The sequence below is a fragment of the Etheostoma cragini genome, chromosome 8 (genome assembly GCF_013103735.1).
Source record: "Etheostoma cragini isolate CJK2018 chromosome 8, CSU_Ecrag_1.0, whole genome shotgun sequence".
Lineage (NCBI taxonomy): Eukaryota > Metazoa > Chordata > Actinopteri > Perciformes > Percidae > Etheostoma > Etheostoma cragini.
In genome coordinates this window covers 16807125-16814912 of record NC_048414.1, presented here as the reverse complement: position 1 = coordinate 16814912, position 7788 = coordinate 16807125, and positions in this window count along the sequence as shown.

The window sequence follows — 7788 nt, the reverse complement described above, 5'->3', positions numbered from 1 at the left end:
AGGCTTGTTGTGTAATGACAAAAATATACCACTTGATGGTGACGTTGGCTTGAAATCAATTGTTTGAAAGCGCTAATAGGGTGTTATAAATCAAAACTGTCCAGGAGGTGTTTTCAGTCATGGGAATACAGTAGAATATTCTTGAATCTCCCATTCACCACACATTTGATTCGTATTACTTTAATTATGTGTTATTATGTGCTATTTACAGAATGAGATATGTGACATACTGATAATTCCTTATGCATTCCCATGCACGTACTTTGGATACCAAATGATGTAGGTAGCCTACTAACTGAGAATTATGTCATTAGTAAGATATTTAAACGTCTGAGTCCAGCAGTGACACAGTTACAGCCCTGAGAGAATGGATACACAGCAAGATAGCAATGTGACTGCCATACATGATGTCCACCTTCAAAACATGTGAAACAAGTGTCTGACTATAGCAGGACAATAATACCCCCCTCTGTAAATAGGCACAAAAGTATTTAATTTGCACCATAGCACAGCTGCTCAAAATTGCTTTGTGCTGCAGACAAATATGTTGCAGAAATGCATTTATTGGTATGGTAAAAGAATATTGCATTGTCACAAGGGAGGACTTAATGTTGTTGGTTACACCTTGATGAGATTCAAAGATTTTGATTAGACAAGTTCCACCCACAGTTTGTGATGATAAGAAATTTGTCATTGACAAAAATTATGTAAAAGTATTTGTCACTTTCAGAGTAAAAATAATACATTAGTTAAATGAATAGCCTAGTTGTTTAACAAGGTAACTTGACGTGAGATCTGTTTAAAAGCTCTGGAAAAAGTTACCAGTACCACCATCTACACGCTTTCACGCTCCAATACTACAGTAGTATTTATATGTAATAAGATATATTGTAAAAGAAGAGACTGTTGTAATAAAATTACCTATGTAAAAATACATTTATAAATTAATTTCTTTTCCACTTAAGAAGCACTGTAATAACAATATAGTAAATTCCTATTTTAAAATAAAGCTTTATAATAAACACACACCTAATACATTTAGAAAATCCAATGTAATGAATGTCGTACTTGTATACCTTATAGTGCACTAACTGTTGAGGGACGCTTGAATTGTGCACTGTAGCCCCCTTTTGATCAACTGCCCTGTTATGAGAGGAAATATCCGAAGTGAACAATCCATGCTTGTGATGTCATCAGCGCTGAAATATTAGATATTTTTGGGCCAGGGATCAATGAGTATGAGTCACATGTAAATTAAAATTTACTTAACACATTATCAAGTTCTCTAACACTGCTTTTGTTAAATATTTATCAAATCAAAATGATCTTGGTAATTGCTGCTAATTATTAAATCCCATACTTTAAAGTCTTCAGTTCTGTTTACCAGATGTGCTGGCCCTATCATTATCCTCTAATTCATGCAACCGACAGGCAAATATTGGAAGTCATTGAGGCCTCTTACGTCACAACAATTTATTTGTAACGTAACAGACACAGGTTCCATGCTACAGTAAATCCCCCCAAATCCTATGGTCAATAAATCATAGTGGTTTTGTTGGAGAGCACCATCAAGTATTGACTCATAGGCTATAAATAAGACAACCACCTCCACTTGAAAGCTTGCATTCTTAGACGTTACCTTACTCCATCAATCATCTGTTCATTTAAAATTTAATTCATGTAAAGTCAGTTACATAGTAATCCTATCTTTTTTTAATGATAATCTTGTAGGAAGTACTGAGGGAAAATTCCAAGCGACAAAACAATATTATCTAATCTTTATATAATGAGCAAGAGCTGACACTATAGTAATTTCTCAAGAATTTTTCATGTTCTTTGCAGGTATTTTTACAAAAACACACATTCAATTTATAACAAATCTGGGTGTGTTGTCTCCCCTCTGTAACGGAACTTTTAACTGCAGATGCCTCAACCATATTTTCACTCTTCCATAATAATAATTAATCTGTATTCACTATGTTCTCAAATTAGTTTCAAGCCCATCAGCCAGCCTTCTCCCCCAGATGCCATTTTGTGTCTGGTCTACATAAGGTGTGATTTGAAGGTACAATCCTCAAATCCAAACTGTCTGAACCGAAAATCTTTTGCTCAAGGTTAAGAGGTTTTTAATAAAAAGTTTAAAAACGAGAAAATTCTGGTTGTCAATTTACACATGATCTTTAAGCTTCAGCCTGGAAGTTCAATATGTCACTCCACAATATGAGTTTGTGGAGAATGGCTCTCATCCCCCATAACCCCAAAGAATATCTTGTATTATACACGTTCACATGTCTGTGAGGCTTTAGCACAGCATTGCTTTGAGCTAAATGCCAATGTCAGCATGCTAACCTGCTCACAAGCATGATACTAACATAATAGCAGGTATATGCTCAATGTTAGCATGTGAGCATGCTAACGTTTGGCAAAATTTATAGACATTTGGTCCTAAACTACAGTTTTAGCCCAAAAATATTTTTAGATTGCTTTTTCTAAAAGACAGTACAGTTATATTTTAAAATTTCAACAGTCAAGAAAAAAGTTCATGACATAAAAGACAAAAATACAGGATATGAAGTCTTGGAGATTGCTTTTGCCTGCCTTAGTGGCTGATTATCTATAAATGCATTTCAAAACTAAGGACTGAGTATGCATAAGCCATATTCAATATACTATATTAGCTCATAGGGACACTGATTCTCAAGTTTCCCTTTAAACACATGATCTTTATTGCAATTTAGCAGCCAGTGACTAGACTACATGCTAAATGTTTATTTAAAGCTATACAGAGTGTGAGTAAGTGACATTAAACTGGAATTTGGGGAACTGAACGAGGGCACTACGTTCCCATGGAGTTGCATTTTGCTCTGAGGCAGTTGGGTTTAAAGCAGGAAGTCACTGATGTTTCTTATCTGCACCAATTGATGTTTTTTAGCCATGAGCTGCTGTAATTTATGATAAAGGCATTTGTGGTATGGATTAATTAAAAGTGGCTTTAGAGTTAAGGTCACTTATTTTTAGCTCCGGATGGGGCAAGCATTCAGGAAGTGCTTGTAGAACTGTTCCCTTCCACAAATTGTCTCCTATTCCCATCCCATCACCCAGCTCCCATCTGGCCTCAAGTATACTTGGAAGGAAATAATATAAATTCTCATGTATACAACATTTACGCAATATTAAAGCAGTGCTGCAAAAAAAGAAAAAAGGTACAGCAATTCTTTTCCAGGGAAACACTAAAATGCTCTTTTTGGTGCTAATTTTGTCTTTAGCAAAGGAACCTGGTTGGATCAATGCAATCAGCCAGGCATACAGCCCATCAGATGTAGGGATGTTGGATCAAAAGAGGTCCAAGAAGAGGTGATAATACCCTTTTTTTAATCATCATCTAATCATGACTAAATCAGGTTAAATCTTTAACTTCATCCGATTAATGCATGCACTTCAACTGATGCTTGAACTGAGCTTTGCAGCTCAAAAACTTACACTTTGTTTTTTTTCTATTGCTTCACTGGGAACTGATATTGATATTTCAATTCCATTCAGTGTTTAAACTCTGTCTTGACATTTCATCGGAAGCTTGAATTTCACTTGATGCTTGAAGCACATGACTTACTTCTTTTAGTGCTTCAAATTCAGCTACAACTGTATTTCCTTTCAGTGCTTCATTTGGAATTTGAAAAAAAATAATATTCTAGTTTACTATTATTTAACAGTGTTTATTTATTTAATGTTCACAACCAATTAGAGGTTATGTCATTACTTACATGTAATTTCTTGTTTGTCTACTGTTACTAACACATTTTAGAAGTTAATTCTCACATTGACATTAACTTTGTTGGGCATATTGAGAATCCCAACAGGAAAAAGCCTAAAGATTTTTGGCTATATGAGCTCTCTTATGGCACCGACATTAAACTTCTATCTTAAAATAAACATACCACCTGACCTGTAACTGACACAAACTGGCTTACTTAAGAAAGCTATGACTTTTTCTCCAGTGCCATCACTTATTCCCAGCGGCCCCAGCATCAGGGCAAAGTTTGGGATATTGTTGGCTCTCTGAACTCTCCTGAGTCTGTCTTGTTCCATTTGTTAAATTAAGTCAAATTAAGTTTGCAAAATCACAACCTTAACATTGGGTAGTTGATGCCCATATGGTATTTATGATCTTAAAGGTTTATCTGGGTCAGTGGAAAATTTGAGGATTAGAAAAATCCAATGCATAATACAATGGAGGTCTAAAAGAATGGGTGTATATGGCTGTAAGTTCGGGGAATTGCTCTATATAACTAGAGCAAACATTTCTGGGATCATAACAACCACCTCCATGCTTGTTCACTTGTCATACTCCACAAACATTCTGCTGCAAATAATTGTTAACAAATGATTTAAAGCTCATGTTTCCCTTTAAGATGTCATTTAGAAGAATAAATATGAGCTGCGTTTAATTTAGTAAATTAGGTCGAACGTGCTTTGATTACTGACGCAGGTGTCAGCAGAGTTATCTCTTCATGCTGAGGTGTATTTCTTTCATTCAACCTGCAAACGCTTGCTGCATTCCCAAGATAAGTCCAAACACGACATGGTTCATTTTCTGAACAAATCAATTATCACTGCAAACAGACAATTTGTCCTGGAACCAAAACAAGATATGATAACAATGTGGAATGAATCTACATATTTTACATACTAATAATGAAGCTGAAATGTGGCCAGAACAACTTTCCCGGAGAGTATTCACAAACTGTAAATGTGATATTAGGAGTTTACTGAGGAATTTAGAAACTGTTGTGTTCCTCAAGTTATTTGATATGGTTGAATCAATATATCACAACAGTAAAAGCTATCTTCCAAAGCTAAATAAAAGCAGTAAACAGAAGTTGAGTCTGTGATGATGATCTGAGATGTACAAAAGAAGACGTTAGAAAACTATGAGACTTAAATGCTGTTTGAGCTTTACAAACCAAAATAGCCCAATTTTATAGCAGCAATAACCAATACCAATTTGGAAAAATCATCTGATTCACCAGGTAGTCTTCCCTCTAAATTCACTCACACATACTCATGACAAGACATTTAGGGTAAAATGTGTTATGGTCACTGTTGCTTTAATACAAAAGTAAGGAATTAAAGTTATAGCTGCTCCAAAAGCGAAAAAAGAATAGCATTCGTCATTCTGTATTTTGTCAGTAAGACCATTTTTTCTATGTCACAGTCCATGACATGTAAACTTGTAAATATTCACTCTTTGATAATCAGTGAAAATATGACCACTGTGCTTGTTTTTATGACTTGCCTAAATAACCAGTTGTAGCAAATTCTGACTCAAACAGCTTTGTCTACTCATGGATGATAATAACATGCGATGAGATGAAACGCTTTGACTAATAGTAAACTAATCAGTAAACACATGATAGATGTGCTGTTGAGTAACACTGATTAAGTGAAATGCTGACTAAAGGTTGTGCTGGCTGAGCTAAAAGGTGTCATGCAGAAATGACTGATGGTATATACAATATGTTTTGCTCACTGAGTTTGAGAAAACTATCCAAAAGAGTGATGATGAAACAGCAGCAGTAGTGTTGGGCTGCAGGAATTAGGAGATGCATTCAGGCACTTTTAACTTCTTCCATGCAATTCCTTTCTGGATCATCCTGACCCAAACAGGAGTCTGTTTTCTTGGACTACCCTTAAATCAACATGTGTGCACTCGTTCATGAGAAATTTTGTTTGAATTGCATTGCAGACATAGCCAGGTTAAGCAGCTAGGTCGCACCAGAGCAAACATTTGCTGTTATGCACCTATTGGCCCAGCACATGCAACCCCAAACTGTTGTCCAAGTGCACTATGCATGTGCCCGGTTGCATTCAAAATTTTATTAAGTAAAGTACAGTGCACACAGAGGACCGTGAATACCAGCTTCATTATATTTGTAAACCAAAGGCCAACCAGTACTCCTATGCTGCAATAATACTACCTGTTATCAATATTATTGTGTGTCAGATAGTGTGATTAAACACAACTTTATTTTAGAATATGCACGAAGTGAGTGCCAAATAGACTAAAATAAGAAATGGAGGTCAAGAAGGAACTTGAACTTTTAACACACAGATAACTCCATGACAATTAGGCATGCTCCATCTGCAGATGAAGACATCATAGAAAGCTCCAAAACAGCTACAGGGTAGATGTACCTTGTGGTGGGAACAACACAGTCTTAGATACTGAGACAGAGCTTTCTACGAGGAAGGGCACATCATGAGTTAATGGAGGGCCCAGCCGCCTTAGTTGATATTGTAGTTAAGTGGGGGAAAAACGAATGTGTAACTAATAAATACATCAAGACTCACTGACAAGCAGTGGACCTGGGACTGGCCGGAAAATGCAGTAACAATCATACATACACATGCGCACACGCACGTATGAACACACACACACACACACACACACACACACACACACACACACACACACACACAAACACACCTTAACCATTACTCACTACATTGTAGCAGGCAACTGCAGCTTGCACTTAGCAGTTTAGTCATCTTTGCCAATAAGCATTGGGGGAAAATATCATGTTTGGAATGGAAAACTGCTTGTTTTTTATTTATCTTTGATTCCCAGTTTTAACCACATTAAAAGCAGCAACATGATCTTATTCATTTTAAGAGAACAGTATGCACATTTGCCTGGCAGAAACAAGGTGGCCAGCATCAGTGAGGTAGTAAAAGGCAGGAAATAGCAACACGAGCAAAGATAGCTACGGATTTGGGAGCAGACGCTTGAAACTACATGAGCACCAGCCACACAGTCTATGGTTAATTTTTCTACAAAACGAAGTAGGCTTCTTTATTGTTTGAAACAATGTCCTTTCATGCATTGGAAGTGCTTTTTTTGTTCCCTTCTTTAACATTTAAACATTGTTTAAATGGTCAAATAAATTCAAGAGCCATACATTGAAGTGTTTGTGTTATTTCAATACATAAGTAATTCGTGGGGGCTCAGTGCATGAGGCCAAAAACATAGCAGTATATTTTCACCCCCAATCGGGGACACCAGGAAAGAGTCCTGCTGCTGAAGAATGAAAGGAAATCAACCCTGTTTTTTCATTGATAAATGAGGGTTGTTGGTGGGAACATCTGGAAGGGATTTTGTTTCTCATCGTCTGCTTGGCTGGGAACTCTGGCTTGCTGTCAGGAAAGCACAGCATTAGCCCAAGTCACATCAGCTGGGAGGCAGTGTATGGAGGGAAATTACTCAATGGAACGATTAATATTTAAAGACTCAACACCAACCATGAGAAAACTTTACCAAAGACAACAGAGCAGCAGGGTCTCTCTATAGTTAGAGTTGTCGAGATGTAGTCTAATTACACAGTATTGCATCATCAGTTGCCAGTCCCTACAGCTTATGTCATCTATACTACAGAACTGAAGTAAAACCTAAATGTACGTATAATATTAAAATGTTTAGTTCTTGTTAAAATTGTTTTAAAGAGATGTTGATTAAATCATTTTTTTTTATTAGGCTGTAATTAGTCGTGCTGTACTGTAGTGAGAGGTGTTTCAAAAATGTTGCCAACCAGTTCATACCAATAAGGGTATAGATGGAAACTATGTGCGTGTACATGTGTTTGTGAGTGTGTGTGTGTGAGTGTGTGTGTATGTTTCTGTGTTGCAAAATGAAACCACATAATTTCCAAATCGGCAAGCAAATAACACATTTTGTACGTCCATGTTCCAACCATTTTCAAAACAAACCCTCACATGACTTACTGATTAATGGAA